We start from the raw sequence: 18,627 nt of genomic DNA, 5'->3' as shown, positions 1-18,627 counted from the left end.
TGTATTTGTTCCTATTATGACAATGAAATATCTGAACCAACTTGATTATCAGTTATCACACAGGTTTGTGTAGCAAGTTTGAGATACAGCCCCAAGACTGCACTCTGTTGTCCAACAAGAGTTAATGCCAACTGTACAAGTTCCTCAAGCTGAAGAAGCAGCAAAGGCATTGAGGAAAGAATGGGGAATTCTTCTTGAAGAGATTAGTTGCCAGTTTTATTCTACTACAGGTAAAAATTAATTACATCCCTCATTGTTGGAACTAACCATGCTAGTTATTTGTCTGTGATGCAATATTCTTGATATTTAAACTTTAGTTTTGCATATAGCGAGGAGAGTCAGGAGACTAACTTGATGTGCACTAAAATGCCTATTTATATCTTACATCAGATCTTAAGAATGATGCAGGAGAAGGTCCTGCAGAGGAATTCCCAGCAAAAGATGTATTTCTAATAGCATGTCTATCAAAATTTGGTGAAGTTGGCATAGTAGGATACATCCTTGAGGCTGATGTTGGCTTCAGAATCGACTCATGATGTATTCCCATGGAAAGATGTGAGTTGACCTCTTTCTTCCCTTGATGGTGAATAGACTCACAGGTAGGACTAAAATTTTCTAATATGAGAACAACACAGGAGATGCTCAACTATGCGATATATATTTTGAGTGCTCAACTTAGGATGTCTGTAGGGAAAATAAGAACAACATGCTCTTATCGTCCAATTTTGTAACAGCTGCCTTCAGCTTCTCCACCAAATAATTCTTGAATTCATTTACATAGCTATATCTTGATCATGACTTGCTGGAACAAAGAAAACAATTCAAGTAGTAGCTTGGTTTTAAACTACTAATGGTTTGCAACTTGCAAGCATGTCCCATCCAAGCTAGTCTGAGCTGGGAGGTCTAAAACTTCAGGCCTGAGACTTTGTGTAGAAGATACTGTTATGAGAACTTTTGTATTGTGAGTCCAGGATGTGGAAAAGAAGGAAATATAATAGTTCTTTAAATCCAGAAATGACAAGGAATATTTAGGCAAAAATGAAAGGACAACATGTTCAAATGGACATTGTGTAGGAAATTTCAAAAAAAAAAAAAAAAATAAGGCTCATGATGGTGTGGATCTTTGTTCCCTGAAGGACCACCATGGGGCTCATAGTGATTTGCTGGTATTCCCCGCTTATAGCAAAATCGAAAAATGAACACAACAGAACCAACAAGAAATGGGGACTTGATTAACTTTTTTCAAACCGAGTTCTGCTTAATTAGTATTACAGAAAGGCAATGAAATTCTATTTAAACAGTGTGTTGTAATCCAGATATGAAATCTATAACCATTCATGTAGTGATCAAAACCTCAAGAATGGAGGTAGGTTAAAATAGTCTACAACTAATTAAGAAGCCATCTTTCCCAGTTTATGCTTGAATATGGGAAACCATTTATTACTCGGTGGGATGAAGTGAACCTCGATTTCCAGACACACACCTGTCATTTCTTCCCTATCTTCCCAACCATCCCACAACTACAACTGCATAGTTGTGGAGATCATCATCCAAGATAAAACTTAGTAGGCAACTTATTCACAACATGGAGATTGTCAACCCAGATAAAAGGCAACTGAGTTCACAACATGGAGATCATCAGCGCTTTGAATAATTTACCTGCAGATATCTTGACAGAGATTCTAATGAGATTGCAGGTGAAATCGTTGATCCGTTTCAAATGCTTTAGCAGATCCTACTGTGCATTCATCAAAAGCCCTAAATTCGTCACTCAGCATCATAGCCAGGCCAACAGAAAGAATAACAAACAATACCTCCTCATCAGGAGCTTCAACAACGATGGGAAGAGAAACACGTTGCCTTTCCATTCTAACCGTGAATCCCTGGACATCATAGCCCCCGTTTTTTACGTGCCAAAGTTTCAATCAACATTGCGTTCATGTTATCCCTGGCAATTGGGCGGATTTGATAGGTTTTGGACGGGTTGTTATTGGATTTTCATTTATTAGGTTATATCCATCTCGTCCAACTTGTTGATTTTGGATTAGGTCATATCGGGTTATCTCAAACCCATGACCCAAATATAACTCAACATATTAATTAATACATTTTAATGCATAAACTTTCTCACATATATTTTAACACACACAAAAAAATTTTCACACACATAAACACACTTTCACATGCATAAATGTATTTTCACACACACAAACACACATTCACTGCTTAAGTTCCTTGGAAACACATCATAAATAAAATAATATTTTATATTGCTTGTATTGTGATACACATTTAAATAGATTAGTTAAAAAAATTGTTTACTTTATACTTTTTAATACTACTAATTGATTGAAACTTACTTTTGTCACAACTTATTAACACTTTTACTATCCATATTTGCTTTATTGTAAGTTGTAGGGGTGGCAATCGGGTCCAGATCGGGTTGAGACCCGGGTATAACAGAAAACCCGCTGATCCGACAATCCCAAACAGGTCGGGATACGTGACTCGAACCCAAAAATTTCGAGTTGACAGGTCGACCCGAAATGACCCGAAACTTAATTTTAATTTATTAATTTACCATTATAATTTCTAATAAAGTCAATTTTGCACAAGACTAATTATATAATCAAGTAATAAAATTTTAAATAAATAATCCCAAACCAAATCTAAAATAAATTAAAACACCGTAAGAGTGTTTTATCCCAAACCAAATATAAAATAAATTAAAACAGTATAAAAGTAAAAAATAATATAATACATTATTTTTTCAAATATAATAATTTCAACTTCACACAAGTTAAATAAATTCATTTAGGATTAAGTGGTTAATGCCTTTGGGAAAAAAGAATAACTTAGTTTAGTTAGATAAAATAATTTTATGTTTATTAAATTATTTTTAATTCGTAAACGGGTTATTGAGTCACCCACGGGTTGACCCGAATTCAACTCGTTCTCTTTTCGGGTTCATCGGGTTCGACCCGATTCTGACCCGAACCCGCGAAATTTCAACCCAAGTCCATTAATTTCGTATTAGGTTCGTGTCGTATTTTCAGTTCGTGTCGTGTTTTCAGGTCGTGTCGGAAATTGCCACCCCTAATATGTTATAATATTCTATATATTTAAATTATAGAATGCTAGATTATATTATACTTGAAAATGTAAGTAAGAAACATATAATTTGTTGTATTATAATATTGAAATTATAGAAAATAAGTTTGTACTTTAGTCCTTATATTCTAAAAAATTTTATGATTCATGACTCTAGAAATTTTGCAAACTATTGTAAAAGGTCCATGCATCAGAACTCCATTATGGGGATAATATACAAATTGCTTTCTTCCATTAAATGACTGGGGACAATACTGCATTTTGGTTCTTCAACTCGCTAATTAAGAAGAAAAATTAATTGTCTTACTGATTGTAAGCTTCTCATGAAATTGAAGAATATTGGAGGTATTTACTTTGGACGAAATCAAAATCAATTGTTGGACTAGTCATGCCCAAGTTGCCATAATTAATCAAAACAAAAAAGAATCTCCAAGTCAACTATATTGATTCAAAATTAAAATCATGATCTATATACATATAATATATATTAGAAGGTTTTTTTATTGATTTGATAAAGTTAGATAATTCGTCACCTAATTAATTAGAATCATCTAGGATCATACTTGATGCTATGGTCATATTAATATTTTAGAACTACCACAGTTTTGATATAAAGCAGAAAATATTATATGCTTGTAAAAGGTACTGGAATTGGACCCCAAAAAATTATTAAGGAAAATCCCAAACTTTTTAAGAAATAAATGAGAGGAGAATTCGTGAAATGTTCTGACATTTTTACCACATCGGGATCGCATTATTTTGAATTAACGAAAAATTAGGCTAATACAAAGTAAGCTTTTGTTTGTAAATTTGAAGAATCCGATATTATATATTGCTAAAAGGTTAAAAAAGAAATTTGTACAATATTATACATACACGAAATATTAACAAACAAAAACAATCACGAAATATTTAAAAAAATGCAATTAGAACAAATTTAAAACTCTATTTTACATACATGAAATATTAACAAACAAAAGCAAGTAGCAACTTAAGTACAACCACAAAAAAAAATGAAAAAAGGGGAGGAAAACAACATACTCTTAAAAGGCATATAAATTATTATAAAAGTTGAGCAAGTTTAACTACTGTTATAAAAGTAAAATAATTATGAGTTTTTATTTCAAGTTTCATTTTTCTTTTAAATAAAAATTAAAAAATTTTACTGAAAACATATATATATGAGAATTTTGAATACAAATTGGTCAATGAATTATTAACACATGTCCAAATGCAAGTAGTTAGGCGTACGTATATTGGATCTTGTATTTATTGCATTGAATTACTTTGAAACAAGTTGGGTATTGGGTACCCAAATAAAAAATCCAACCCACCCAATGAATAAGTTAAATTATTCTTATCTAACCCAACAAAATTCATAACTCAATTGATCCAACCTATCCTTTAATATTGATGAGCGGGTTGGACGGGTTGTTGGACATTGGACTTTTTTGCCAGCTCTAGTTCATGCAGTTGGCCCTACCAAGGAAATCGTCTGCATCATGCCATCATCTATTGCTCACAGATAAGATCTACACTCTTCGATGATAGTTGATACCATTCCCACATATTGTTTACGCTTCCTATCTCGCCATCATTTACGTTAGGCCCTCACGATAGTATCTCCTGCTAAATATTTACTTTTTAATTTCTTATAATGATTGATAATACCTAAATGTTGTCCATTAGAAAATAGTTGTTAATATTCAAGCTTGAAAAATGCTTTTTTTTTTTAGTTCGTTGCCTTTAGAATTGGCACACCATAATAGGAGTAGAAGACAATTTTTTTTTTAAAAAAAGTCTTCTACCAATGAAGGAAAAAGGAGAAATCTAAGGTCTTCTGGATTTTTCTGGAGAAAAATATACTCTAACAATTTGAGATATATGATATAAAAAGATATTTGAAAAATGTGATCACGTAAAAAATTTTCTATAAAAAACTTCAATCCAAACAAGACAATGTGAAGGAAAAAGGTGAATAACAAAAAGAAAAGGGTCTTCTAACAATTTTCCTTCTATGATTTTATTCTTGTATCATCTGATGTTATCTTCTCTACTCCATTTTCTTTGAAAATCAGCATGCTATATTCCACCACATTCTGGGGGATAAATACCAAAATATCATTCACCATTATGTTTTGTTATTGAGCATAAGCACTCCATGTATCATCAAATAGCCTGTCGTTCACATCAAAAAAGTTGAATTTGTTGTGCCTTATTATCAATATCAGTGGTGGTTGTTTATTTTTTGTAAATGGTGGTGGCATGTCAATAGACAGTCTCTATAAAATAGATATAATTAGTTATTAGAAGATATAAAAATGTAACAGATGTATTTTAGCAAGATGATTATACCAGTATTCATAGTTCATATGAAGTAACCTTTTTTATGAATGCTAGGTCGGTAAGATGTTGGACAAAATTCAGTGGCATTCTAGTACGGATTTCTCGATGAATGCAGACTAATCGGTCATATAACATGCCCTCAAATGGGTTTGGCTAGGCTTTGTTTGAGAGTTTTGTTGTCCAACCAAAGTCATTTTGCAAACTTTTTTTTCCAAAGATGATTGTACTAAATTCCATGTTTGCGCAATGCTTAAATAAAATGGTATCACTTTTCTACAGGTCGCGGTCTTGTGCAATTTTATTCTATCCTTCACCAAATATATAGTTGCTGAGTTGGATAGTCCAATGGATGTTCTTTACTTTGACTATTATAAATGCCTGGAAATGTATCTCTACTGATTCGATGAAATCTGGTGGAATGCCCTAAAATGCAATGATTTGATGAGGTGCTTTTGTATAAATGTTTGGCTATATAAGTACAGCTTGCCATTATGCTGTTTTTGGCATATGTGATAGTGAAACAGCATGGTGCTGGAGGATATGCAATTGGTCTATTATGCATAAAAGGTTGCCCTGCAATAAGAATTAGTAATAACACTAGCAATGTATCTAAATAGTGAAATAGTATGCATAGAATTGATTCTTTGTTGTACTTAGTATTGGAGAACAATAAAATGACAAAATATGTTCTAACCAGTTTGGTATGAACATTATGTCACTCAATTCTGGCAACCCTGCATTTTCGATTAGCTCTACATTGTTATCATGAAACTGTTGGTTTGACTTGTATGTGTAGTGTTTTGGATCTCTCTCACGGACTATTGCAACAAGATATTTGGTACCATTCAATGCAATCAAGTAATACTTAAGGACTTCTCTCTACTGCTTCTCTTCTTCAACTCCTCTCTAGTGCTCCTTTTCTTTGAATCTCTTCCTGTTCAGGAGGGAGACCAGGTCCCTCCCATAGGTTTCATTTTTGTTATTTTCCTAATAAAGTCTCTCCAAAATTTTTTAGTGGGAGATCTCTATTTCTCCTAAAGTTCCTAGTGAGAATTTTTGCTATTCTAGGAGTTCTAGTAAGATTTTGTACTATTTTTCCTTGTTTTGTTGTTTAAATTTGAATTTACTTCAGATCTAGTTGTCAGATCTGAATTTATTTTATATTTGGGTCTATGTCAGCATATCTCATCATCTTTATTAAAGCTTACAATTATTGATTAGCAAATCTGATTATTGTAATATGCACAAAGTGGGATGCAGCGATTTATTCCATGAGGAGATAATTTTAAAATTGATGGTACTTTTTACATCTATTCTTAATTTATATGGTCTTTTGTATCTGTTAAATTGTAGATCTATAATTTTAGTGCATGTTTTATCTGCCATTAGGGAAACGATGTGTATCAATCATGCTAGACGATTTTCAGCAATTCGTTAATGAAATATGTTTTGTTATAAAAAAAAGTAATACTTGAGGATTTGTTGTTAGTCGGAGTTGGTTGTTGTGCTTATCATCCAACATTGCTATACTCTGTCACTCATTTTGTACTGCAATATGTGTAAAAATTACTGTATTTGTTTTGTGATAAATATGTACTGATTTGGGTATGCATGTGTTGAAATCAGTGTTTAACCCGGTGTTGAAATCAGTGTCACTCATTTGGGCTGCAATATGTGTAAAAATTACTATATTTGTTTTGTGATAAATATGTACTGATTTGAGTCATTTGACTTGTCAAACGGACCAACGGCTCAATTGGCCAACTCAGAAAACCAACCGATTTTGTGAGGAACCAAGCTACATGTTAAGGGAAAAATTTTGTGAAGATGCTAGAGTGGAGATTTGAACTTGAGATCTCATGCAAAAAAGCATAATGCAATCACCAATGAACTAACCACCCATTTGTTGTTGATTTTATCCTTCTTATATTATTTATTAGACTATTATTTTTATTTTATCTCTCCAAAACAAAATTTATTTGGAATCTTTTAATAATATTTTATTATTCCCCAAACTCTATAAGTTATGAAATTGACTTAAAAAATAACATATTACACAATGCATTTTAAAGGTAAATATCATTCTGAATAAACTTTTGCACTTAAAATTCATAAATAAACTAGATAATTGTATTTAGATAAAATTTTATACTTGCAATTTAGTGGATTACTAATTAAATTTTGGCTATTAATTCTTATAAGAATTAATGATTCTATGATAAATTAAACTAATCCACTACTAGAAAAATATTATAAAACTAATAAACTACTATAGCATAAATGGAGATATTAGAGAAAGATGTAGAGAAATGGAGAATGATATTCTCATGATTCCAACTAATACAAAAGGTCTTACCAAAGGGTGTCAATGTACCTCTATATATAGGTACTACAAGATTAAACGTACATCAATTCTATTAAACACCCACTACTACAAGAATATGAAAAAACCTATGAAACGATTTCTCCACTACATGAATAGATTTATAAATTGTAACTTCTATACATAATGTAATCATAAATCAAGAATTAATCCTCTTGGGAATACAAAGGGACATCCATACTTTTAATTGTTTCATAACACTCCCCCTTGGATGTCCATTACACAAAGAATATGTCTCATTAAAATCTTACCAGGGAAAAATCCATCGGGACAAAAACCCTAGTGAAGGAAAAAGAGTACAATATTCTTGTGTATTAATTTCTCCCCCTGATGCAAACATTATTTGAGATCTTTTAATCATCGCATTCCAATATTCTTCACCAATTGCACTGAAATATGGTACTTCAGGACCAAGTATCTCTTCATCTTCCTCTCGCGATCTAAAAGGATCCGTATTAGGATCTAATGATCTGACGACCATTGGAGTACTTAATGTATATGTTTTATCCATATAAAATTGCTTTAATACTTTCTGGATATATGCAGTTTGGTAGACAAAAATTCCACTCTTCAAATGTTTAATTTGTAAACCAAGGAATTTTATTTCTCCAAAATCTTTGATATCAAATTCCTTCTTCAAATATTCAACATTATTTTGAATCTCTTCAGGAATTCCAATAAGATTTAGATCATCAATATATATATATAGCAATGATCACAAAATTTGATCCATTTTTCTTGATAAAAACACATGGACATATTGAATCATTTGTATAACCTTTTTTAACTAAACATTCATTGAAGTGGTTATACCACATATGTCCAGATTGTTTGAATCCATACAAAGACCTTTGTAATTTAATAGAATAAATATCTTTAAGATTTGATTTGCATGCTTCAAACATGTTGAATTCTTCGAGAATTCTCATATAAATATCATTTTCAAAAATTTCAATATAAATATGCAATAACAACGTCCATTAAACGCATCTCTAGTTTTCATGTACTGCAAAACTCACAAGATATCTAAATGTGATGGCATCCACTACAGGTGAATACGTTTCATCATAATCAAATTCAGGCCTTTGTGAAAATCCTTAAGCTACTAGCTTTACACCTTTAGGTGTTTGGACTACAAGTCCAAAAACTTTTCTTTTAATCAATAAATTCAATTTAGATTGGATCGCATCTTTCCACTTTGCCCAATCATTTCTATATCGACATTCATCAACCGGTCTAGATTCATGATCTTCGTCCTCTGCCATAATATCAAGTGCTACATTATATGCGAAAATACTATCAATAATTATTTCTTTTCGGTTCCAACTTTTCCTTGAAGTGACAAAATTTATTGAATTTTCTATAATTTCATTCTCTTCAAGAATTGGCTCTTTAGGACCGACCTCTTTAGGAGGTTGAATTTTGTCACTAATTGTTGATTCATCTACTTCTCTTTTCTTTCGAGAATTTTTATCTTTGGAACCAAGAGGTCTCCCACGCTTCAAGCGTGCTTTAGACTCATTAGCACTTGTAATTTGTCCTTCAGGGACATCAATTTTAATCGGAGCATTTTCAGCAGGAATATGTGATTTAATAATTCTTCTGGAGTCATTAAATGCATCCGGTAATTGATTTGCAATTTTTTGCAAATGTATAATCCTTTGAACTTCCAGTTCACATTCTTTAGTACGAGAATCAAGGAAATTTAACGATTTTTTCCAAGTAATTTCCTATTTAGGTTGATTTTTATCTCCCCCTAATGTCGGAAAATGTGATTCATCAAAATGACAATCTGCAAATCTCGCAGTAAATAAATCACCTGTTAATGGTTCCATATACTTAATGATTGAAAGTGATTCATATCCGACATATATCCCCAATCTTCTTTGGGGGCCCAATTTACTACGTTGGAGCGGTGCAATTGGGACATATACCGTACAACCAAATATTCGTAAATGAGAAATATTGGGCTCATAACCAAAAGTTAATTGTAGGGGAGAATAAGTATGATAACTTGTCGGTCTAATTCTCACAAGTGTTGCTGCATTTAAATGGCATGTCCCCAAGCAAATGAAGGAAGTTTCGACCTCATCAACAATGGTTTAGCAATTAATTGTAGCCGTTTAATAAGTGATTCGGTTAGACCATTTTGTGTGTGAACATAAACTACAGGATGTTCAACAGTTATTCCAATGGACATACAATAATGTCAAAAGTATATGACGAATATTCACCAGTATTATCTAGATGAATTTTCTTTATTGGATAATCTGGAAATTGTGCTCGCAATTTAATTATTTAAGCAAGCAATCTCGCAAACGCCAGGTTGTGAGTAGATAATAAACATATATGTGACCATCTAGTTGATGCATCAAATAACACCATAAAATATCGAAATGGTCCACATGGTGGATCTACAGGTCCACATATATCACCATGAATTCGTTCTAGAAATGTAGGAGATTCAGTCCCAACTTTAACTTGTGATGGTCTAATAATTAATTTTCTTTGAGAACAAGCAACACAAGAGAATTCATTGGCTTTTAATACTTTTTTATTTTTCAATGAGTGGCCATGTGAATTCTCAATTATTCGTCTCATCATTATAGATCCAGAATGTCCGAGACAATCATGCCAAACCATAAAATCATTGGGATGTGTAGACTTCTGATCTACTAGGTGATAAATTTCAATTGCACTAATTTGTGCATAATATAAGCCAGAAGAAAAAGAAGGTAATTTTTCTAATATGCATTTTTGCCTAGAAATGATACTTATGATTAATAAAAATTCACCATTTGTCTCAGTCATTGTCTCGATATGATATCCATTTTCGCGGATATCTTTAAAACTCAATAAGTTTCTCTGAGACTTGGAAGAGAATAGTGCATTATTTACAATAATTTTAGTCCCTTCAGGGAGAAATATAATGGCTCTTCCGGAGCTTTCAATCAATTTTGCACTACCACTAATGGTATTAACGTTTGTCTCTCCCATTTTCAAACAAGAAAAATATTTTTTATTTTTCAATATGGTGTGCGTAGTAGCACTATCAATGAGACAAATATCATCATCACCATTATTTAATTCCAAATATTTGACATCCATTTCTTCTTCAGAAAGAAAATTCAATTACTATCATAAATTAAATCAAGCATCATACACCTTCAGGGTGTTTAAAGAAATTGGCCATGTAAATATGCTATTATAATTTTGATTCCTTATATGTATTTCGAGACATTTATCTTCAGGATCCTTACTTTTTTGTCCTCATCATTATTATCTCACTTCAAGTGGTAACTTTTTCTTTTATCATGGTAAATTACATATTTACCAAAATTATAGTCATGGCATCAACAATAACTAGTAAATTGAAATTTAGTCACATTCACTTCTGGGAATGGACTAGAACTAGCATATAATAAGTACAAAATACTTCTCAAATTTTTTCTCAATATTGCTACTACAGGAGCATATTCGAGAAATTAATTGTAAAGAATATCAGTTTCAATATATCTTATGAGTAAAATTTTTTGACACAATTTCAACTAAGAAGTAATTCTGAAAATTGGAGGATTATCTTCTTGTAGCCATAGGTAAATTTATCATACCAGACTTTTGAAATAATGACCATCTTCTGGTAGCCAAATTTTTTTGTTAAAGAACGACCATCTTCAGGTGATCGAAACTTTTTCTTTAAATATTTCAAAGGACAAGTAGATCCTCAAATATAATTAATTTTCTATAATAGTATCTCCAAAATTCATTGCATCAGAATATAAGTATTTATAACAAATAATTCAAAAGATAAATAAGGAGAATTAAAAGGAGAAATATTACCTCAAAAATGTCAAACAGTATATATTTGTGTTTAGTGATTGCTCAGCAATAGGCACTTGTATTTTTCGATTATTCAAATGTTAGCCATAAGAAATTGAAATAAGTTTGTAGGTCAGAGATTTACCTCAATCAGTAGATAGAAGTTGCTGAAAAAAACACGGGCAGAATCTCATATTTCACTTTTACTCAAGGTAGAGGCTTCATTTTCACCTTTTACTCAAAAGTAGAGACTCGTACTGATAACGTGTTATAAAACTAATAAACTACTATAGCATAAATGGAGATATTAGAGAAAGATGTAGAGAAATGGAGAATAATATTCTTATGATTCCAACTAATACAAAAGGTCTTACCAAAGGTGTCAATGTACCTCTATATATAGGTACTACAAGATTAAAGGTACATCAATTCTATTAAACACCCACTACTACAAGAATATGAAAAAATCTATGAAACGATTTCTCCACTACATGAATAGATTTATGGATTGTAACTTCTATACATAATGTAATCATAAATCAAGAATTAATTCTCTTGGGAATACAAAGGGACATCCATACTTTTAATTATTTTATAACAAAAAAGTTGTTTTTGTGACTTGTTAATGGTAGTCATAAAAAGGTCCAAAGAGTCACAAAACTTTTTGTGACTACATTGTGACATGTATATAAGAGTCACGGATTTAATAGTCACAAATTTTTTATGACTTGAATATAAAAGTCACATTATCAATTGTTACTTGCAAGAATACTTTTTATGACTTGCATTTTGAATGTAATAAAAAGTAAAAAAAACTAGAATGTATTTGTGACATGTAAATAATAGTTATAAAAGATCTTTTGTGTCATTTTTGTTGGTCATAAGTTCTATTGGGACCTACTAAGAGTGAGACCTAAAAGCCTTGTGACTAGCTAGATTGTAAGTCACAAAAACATTTTCTCTATTTTTTTCCTTTTTCAACCTGTTTTTATTTTTATTCTTTTTGAAAGCCCAAAACTAGAAAGAAATTCATTCATAAGTCTCACGTGATGGACAAAGAAAAAGACAAAATTTATTTACAGCAAAATTTATGGCTGGTCTACCATAATGAAACAAACTATACATATCATAACAAAGCAAACACTCAAAAGTCAAACAATCACTGTTTCTCCAAACGACACAGGCAACATGCGCTGCATTAGTTATCATTGAGGAAGCTAGTCTAACAATCACTCAAAAAGTTATAATCTTTCATTTGCTTCACGTGTTCTTGAAGCTGATAAACTTGAGGTACTCTGCACTCACTGGAATCTGTAGAGAATCATAGTCTATGGTCCTTGGACAAGCAAGATATTGAAAAAGTACCCAACTTTGCTGCTAGAGATTTGGCTGATGTCTCAGTTAAGGCATCTCAAATTGAGTGCAGCTAGTTATTTGCCTGATCTTGAGAAAGTAGAAGATAACATGCAAGGAAATCATTGGTTTTACATAATCTTCAAACACTTGCAGCAATCAGAACAGCAAGTTGCAACAGGGAGGTCTTTAACGGCTTTCCTGATATACAAAAACTAGTAATTTGTGAAACTAAAAAAGGCTTCAAAAATCATGAGGGATTTCCCAGGAATCTATTTGTGATTTGCATCAACTCAAAGCTCTGAAATGCTCTTTTTATGCGAAGAGCATATAAACAATGCGATTGCCACATTGGAATGATCAACTACTCATTCGTTCACCCAATACTCTATGCAAGTTTCAGCAACAAAGTCATGAAGAAGGGAAGAGAAAAGCCAAAAGTACTTACCAAATCTATCACAAGTTTAATCCTCCTTAATTAGTAGACTCAGCTGGACCCTTCAAGATATTAGTTTATATTAGATGCATCAATGAAATGAAATACAACCATGACAACTTTCTCAAATTTCGTTACCTGTCGACTAGGAAAAGCACCAAAAATCCAATCTGGAAACATGTGTAAGGCATTGACATCCAAATGTGACATTAAGAAACTAATGGTTTTCTGCATATACTCAAACTGTGCACTAAAATCTGCTCTTATCTCTTCTCTCGATTGATGCGGTGTCATTCCTCTAACTTGCTATAATACTTCCTCTCGTACCTCCTCAACAATCTGATTTTTGATTTCTTGAATAATCGCCTTCCTATCATTCATTGGTACATGCCTTTGGGTCACAGAGGTATACTTCCCCATGCGTCTAACGTAACCTCGTGTGTCCAGCCCCCTATGCTCAACCCACACATTGTTCTTGAATGTCTCAGTTTGCTCTTCCTCAAGCACTTGATACAAGCTGTCTTTAAGTTGTGTCTACAAGCAATTCATTAAAACATGAAATCCATAAGAATAAACAATGTCACTGCTGACAAAAAAAACAAGAAAATGATGACAAAAGAATAGGTAATCTTACAATTAGATTACGTGTATCTTCATCTTTGGCAGGCTCACATGTAACACAAAAAAGGCTCACAAGAGATGTATCCATACCTTCGACTTCCATCTAGGCCACTAGCATGATTTAGAACACCATTTGCAAATGCATAGAGAACATGAAATTCAACAGCTAACAAGGTACCTTTCTGTTTATATTCTTGAAGCTAGTCCTTCCCGTCCTACGAGGAAAATACAATTTTGTCCTACTATCTTTGTTTCTCCTTGCAAGTGCCTACATGATCATCCAATTTAATGCCAACGGGAAAATAATAGAAAAATATTAGAATGTGATAAAGATTGTAGTTTTCAGCATAGATTTTCAATAGCAATAGTCATAATACATTGTAAACTAGTAATTAACTTATAAAATAACCATATTCTGCTCCAAATTATTTCTTTTTTACATGTTTGCAATCATGTACACATAAATTACTTGTTAATAGTAGTTGCTTGCATAGATTTGTTATCATACTACTAATCATGTACACATAAGCTATTTACTCTAAAATGTGAGTCAAAAGCTGAACATTAAAATAACCTGAATTTTCTCCTTTCTCCAATATGAAATCAAGAACTTCCATTGTTGAGGTTCAATCCTTTCATCAGGTACTTGTGCTATTCTCTCAATATTGTCTTTGTTTGCTAGATACATTTGCTTCACTCGGTATTTCCAATTCTTTCACTTAATGCCAATACTTAAAATCAATTATCTAGTTTCATTTGGCAAATCAGTATTGACCTATATAAAATATGTTATTAAATAGATATTTATCTAAAGACTTGAAAATTCACACATTTTTAAAGCAACAACTAAACTGACCTGCACCTCCCTCCAAAGATCATCTAGAATACACTTCTATCCAAGACGGGTAAGTCAAAGATACCCTATAGCCATTTCAGGCCAAGATTCCAAGGTTACTATATAATGACCCTTCAACTGGTCCTACAATCTCTCCATCCTCAGTTAAATACACAATATGCTTCTCTTTTGTTTTCCATTTGTTGGACTGTTTAGCTGGACCCCTTACACCTTTATTCTCATTCATCTCATTCATTGAGGATGCACTTGCACTTGTGCTAGCTCCTGTTTAGTATTTTCAGATTGAACCATTCACATAGAAGTGAAAATTTTGTAATCAGCCATTTTATATCACACATCCTCTAGAAACACAAAAAAAGATGTTGAACCTGATTTGAAACTTTTTTCCATACCTAGATTATTATTGTCATTTCCAGATGAGGCCTGGGAAAATGATTATAATTGGCTATGCATAAGTCCAACTTGAAGTGTAAGCATCTTCGATTGAGACTGAGATCTAATCACATGATGCTAAATAGGTTGAGATATAGAAGCATTAGAGAAAAGTGCACTTCCCTAATTATGTATCACATCAGCCATAGTGATGCTTTTTGCTCTTTTTTAACCGCCCATGATAGCAAATCCTAGACAACTGCAGCAATACCACATCCAAATCCCAGACAAACAAAAAAAGGCCTCATGATTGATTCCAAATTTGACATAGACCAGAATATGCAGTGCTCTATCATCTTGGACATGGCATAAGAAATTTTGTATGTTCAAAGAAATTAACCAGAACAAGAATTGTGGACCAAATCTTCGAAATAAAAACTTTGTGTGCAATAACATGGAACTGAATTTTGATCAGTTAACAAGCTGAAATTATTAATTAGGTAATAAACACACTAGTACAGAACTTACCAGTACAGAACTCTCTTAGGTAGTTAGATATGAGTCGGGATGACCACCCAAGTATATGAAATTCCAGCACTTTAATTTGTCCTGTTCAATCTAAAAATGAAGGTAAATCAATGTAAGCATAAGGCATAAGTATTAAATATAGCAAAATTACCATAAGTATTAAATATAGAGTTGTTATTTTCAATATGCAAGCATAAAACAAAAAAAAAAGGATTGCAAATATGATGTAACCCATAAACCAGCAAAAACAAATGTTCTTGATGAATTTTAGATTACAAACTCTACTCCTACCGCAACATTGATATCCTTCTACATCCCACCAAGAACTATTAGATTAAGCAATTACTAAAGCTGAATCAATTTTGTGGATCTTTTTCCCCAATGATGCATTCATATTTGACCCAAGCTCCATCAAACATATAGTCCCTTTATATTAGTCATAAAAGCATACTAAGCAAAGCAAATCCATCCTAAAGGACAACAACCATACGTCAAAAGAACATACACCCTGAAATTACACTATAAAATCAAATGAATTTCATACAGAATATCATTTGAAATGTCAATCTCTTTTGACTATTAGCCAAATTCCAAGAATTCATATTTCATATTTCATATTCTTCCTACTCATTCATGCACGACGAATGGTTACACATGTCTAAACAAGAGCTACCACATTCCAAGGCCCTCATCATTGCTTTGCTTATATAATATGAAAGAAGAAGCATGTATCATGGCTTGTTCAGGCTTAGCTTCTCTGAAAAATATTAAAAAGGTACTCCAAATTTTGATATTAAGCACTGTTCATATTCTTGTAAAGGTATTTTTTGACTGAAATTAAGCTAAGATATTTAGAGTGCCCAAAATAGTTTAGTTGAAAAGGTAGGAATCAGCTTAATTTGAACAAATTACTAGAGTTAAGGCAGCTAAATGACTCCCTCCTAAGAAAATTAACAGCACGAAAGCCTTTACACCAATCAGTTTTAGTTCCACCTCTACTTATGCTTTTTTTGTGTTCTCCCATGCACCAATGGAAGACAACTTTTTATAAGCCCTAAAGAATTATAATATTGAGGTAAATACGACTGAATACCAAACCATCAAAGAAGAAAACATAAGTAAAAAAGAACTTTATATTGATTAAGGCAAAAGGCAAACAAATTTAGACATAAGATTCTCAATTTCGATTCATTGGTGCGCACTAAATTATGAATTGGCTAGAAAGTGCATTAGGATGCAATTGCATTCATGCCAAGTTCATTTTTGTTCAGGACTAAAAATCCAAATCATCAGCCCAAATGTGGAACTAACTATGATTCAAGGGTAACCCGTACTAACCTGTGTCTGTGTTTTTTCTTTTTTAACCTAGAGACAACTTCAAAATTGGAAATTCGCTATGTATTGGTAAAAAGAGAACAGATTGTAGGAAAATAAATATATGGGATAGTAAGATGCTCCCTAAGCTCTCATTAGTTCAACATTCATTACACAAATACACTTATTCAAAAAGTAGTATTCAAATGTTCTTAATAACTAAACTTAGAGAAATCACTCAAATTGATCAATCCGACTTTAAGATATCCATCCAACAGAAATTAGAAGTATAAATTTATAGAGTAGTCAACAGAGGTAGCTTATCAAGTTTATGCAAATAAACCTGCACTCACTATTAAAAAAATAATAAATAAAAAATAACTAATACGAGCTCATGATTTCATTGGCAGCCTAATTTCATACACATGATCCAAGACCGAATTTCTACTAAACCTAATTTTTTGTGCATGCATCGAAGACCTAGTTTCATAACATCAGTTTTGTTGGAAAAATCTAATTTCATCAATTTATTAGGAAAATAAACAAACAAGATCATCGAACTAAAAAATCCAAAAAAAAAATGAATTGTGAGGAAATAACAAATTCCTATTTTACAAATTTAGAATGTGATTAAAAGTAAAGAAAAACAGTCTAAAATTCTTGGAAAAAAAAAAAAGCAAAACAAACAAAAAAAGATTAATAAAAAATGAGCTTAAAAACCTGAAGAATCTCGATCCTTATCCAGATTCTGGAAAATTCTCAGATTAAACAAAATTTCCAAACGCCCATTGCAATGGTTTCAGCTCAAGTCAAAGTGAAATTCGTCGAAGGAAAATTGGAAAATGTTAAGAGGGAAGAAGAGAAAAATTGACAGAGGTTGATATGGAGATTAATACGGAGGGAAAGGAAAAGGCAAAACACAGAACAACAAATTGAAAGAGGGGAGAAGAAATGCTTCAGAAACAAAGAGTTTGATACTTTATTTCTATTTTTTGGTCTTTTGAAGCAGTAGTCATGGGCAAAGTAATAATTGATTGTTCATTAGTTGTCATCTAAAAACCAATCATCCATTGTTTTCATTTTGAAATTCATTGGCTTTTTACAAGTGAAAATTTTGGTAAGTGAAAATTTGAAACTTTATTTCTATTGTTAGATTTTTTTTGACTTACCAAAAAAAATAGATAAAGCTGGATTTTTTATGACCTGAATGGGTGCTGGTCACAAAAGGTTACTAAACCACGTAGTTTTATCCTCTCTTATGTGACATGCTTAGTGGTGTCATAAAAAGTTTTGTATTTATGACTCCCACAATATTACAAGTCACAAAAGGCTATCTTTCCTTGTAGTGATCGAGCATTTATTATAGCATAATTTATAATTTCAACCATATAAAAAATTATGAGACATAATATTTAAATATATTTAGTGATCCACTGGTGGTACCACTCACCCACTAGTTAAACCAGTAACCTGCTGACCCATCTCTTT

At 32.1% G+C, this 18,627-nt stretch overlaps 1 long non-coding RNA gene across 4 annotated transcripts; it reads right to left on the bottom strand.

Moving 5' to 3' along the window:
- Nucleotides 1-12,706: 12,706 nt before the first annotated feature.
- On the bottom strand, nt 12,707-18,345 carry LOC113690054 (uncharacterized). Of its 4 annotated transcripts, XR_003448307.2 has the most exons (7): nt 17,860-18,344; nt 15,826-15,915; nt 14,248-14,337; nt 14,083-14,172; nt 13,587-13,982; nt 13,461-13,510; nt 12,707-13,213 (listed from the first exon to the last, which is right to left on the bottom strand). It is a non-coding gene; the product is annotated as an uncharacterized lncRNA (long non-coding RNA). The 4 variants fall into 4 exon arrangements; XR_003448309.2 differs by having other exon boundaries at nt 12,707-13,510; nt 14,083-14,180; nt 17,860-18,345; XR_003448308.2 differs by having other exon boundaries at nt 12,707-13,503; nt 17,860-18,343.
- Nucleotides 18,346-18,627: the final 282 nt, after the last annotated feature.

The sequence above is a fragment of the Coffea arabica genome, chromosome 5c (assembly GCF_036785885.1).
Source record: "Coffea arabica cultivar ET-39 chromosome 5c, Coffea Arabica ET-39 HiFi, whole genome shotgun sequence".
Classification (NCBI taxonomy): domain Eukaryota; kingdom Viridiplantae; phylum Streptophyta; class Magnoliopsida; order Gentianales; family Rubiaceae; genus Coffea; species Coffea arabica.
The sequence above is the reverse complement of the archived record's forward strand: the minus strand, read 5'-3'. Positions and strand labels throughout refer to the sequence as shown.